The sequence below is a fragment of the Nannospalax galili genome, unplaced genomic scaffold, assembly GCF_000622305.1.
Source record: "Nannospalax galili isolate Female #2095 unplaced genomic scaffold, S.galili_v1.0 scaffold612, whole genome shotgun sequence".
Classification (NCBI taxonomy): Eukaryota; Metazoa; Chordata; class Mammalia; order Rodentia; family Spalacidae; genus Nannospalax; species Nannospalax galili.
This window is the reverse complement of record NW_008333388.1, coordinates 3,425,230-3,427,079: the sequence shown is the minus strand read 5'-3', so window position 1 is coordinate 3,427,079 and position 1,850 is coordinate 3,425,230.

Here is a 1,850-nt window from a genome sequence, read left to right as displayed (position 1 = left end):
CTGACAGAGGATTTTAATCCAGAATATTTAAAGAACTCACAAAACAAAGAATCGAGAAAGCAAATAACCCAATTAAAAGATGTGCCAAGGATCTGAACATATAGTTCTCAAAAGAAGAAATAAAGATGGCTAGGAAGCATCTTAAAAGGTGTTCAACATCATTAGTAATTAGGCAAATGCAAATTAAAACTACTTTAAGATTTCATCTTAGCCCAGTCAGACTGGCTAAGATCAAGAGAACAAATGATACCAAATGTTGGAGAGGATGTGGGGAAAGGGGAACACTCATCCACTGCTGGTGGGGCTGCAAACTGGTTCAACCCCTATGGGGAAAACAGTGTGGAGAACTTTTAAAAAACTACAAATGAACCTACCATTTGAGCCAGCTATACCACTCCTTGACATATTCCATGCATTCTATCAGACCACAATGCAATAAAGCTTACAATCAACACCAGAAGAAGCCCTAATCGCCACAATATTTTCACAATAGCTAAGAAATGGAAGCAACCTAAGTGTCCCTCATTTGACTAGTGGATAATGAAAATGTGGTTCATTTATATGATGGAGTTTTACTCAGCAGTAAAGAAAGATGAAATCATGAAATTTGCAGGTAAATGGATAGAACCAGAAACTGCTATACTAAGTAACACAGACTCAGAAAAAAAATTGACATATGTTCTCCCTCATATGTGGATCCTACAACCAAACCCTGATAAGTATGTATCCAGACATAACTACAGGAACCAGTAATAGACAGAAAAACTGAGAAAGCCTAAGGAAGTGATGAAGGTCTGTGTAGGTTTGTTATGATATTTAAAGGATGAGACAAAAATAATATACACATAATCTTAAATTTTCTAAAGTCATAATTTAGTCAACTAGTCAAAGGAACAAAATACATATCTACTAAAGGTTTATCTGAGAACATTTAGTTTTTTATCCAAGCTTTACCTACATAGCACATGGCAATAAGTACCAGACTGGTGGAACTAACCTTATTGGATGTTTAATAGCCATAATTTGAGGCCTATACTAATCTGGTCAGAGGGACTTAAAGGACAGTTTTTGCTCCTTGCCCTCCTAGGTAGACTAGTTCCAGGGGACTATGAGCATCTCTCAAAATGTCCTGTAATTGTGGTGGGTCACCTGTACTCTTGATCAAGGAGGCTGAGGAGACCCCAGTAGATGGACTTGGACCAGTGTCCAGTCTATAAAGAGGAGGGTTAACACAGAGGAATCATTTCCTCCATGCTTCCAAGCAAAGCCAGCCATGGTCGAGCAGGACCTTTGACTTATCTTCACATAGGCGGAACTAAAAGAAAGGAGCCAGGGGCTCCTCCCAAGCCCATGTGACCCCTGAGGAACAGATCCACAAATGATCCTAAGAGTAAAAATAGATTGGTTTATCTGGCTCAACTGTGTGGCCTTAAACACCCAAAAGGAAAGTATAACCAAAGATTAAAGGGGCCAATATAATTTCTTAAGAGTTCATATGCATAGCTAAAGGCTACATAACAAGCAACAATGCCAGATAGGAGATTCCTTCTTTTGAGTTGTTGGCCAAGGTGGCCAAAGGGACCCCCAGATAGTAACCCCCCATAGAACTGGGAAAATGAACAGCAGACCCCAATCTTATCTAAAGGAATACTGACAACTGATTGCTGCTAGATGAGGAACAGCTGACCTTCCTAAAACAAAGACCTCTAGATAGGCTGACTAGATTCACCAGAAGGGCAAGTAGTGGGGATTGGCTGGGGGTACTGACAACACAGCAGACAGTAGCAGGGATATCAGAGTATAAGGACTCTAGTCTGGGGAGGGAGGCTATGGGAGGGTGCCATCTGAGA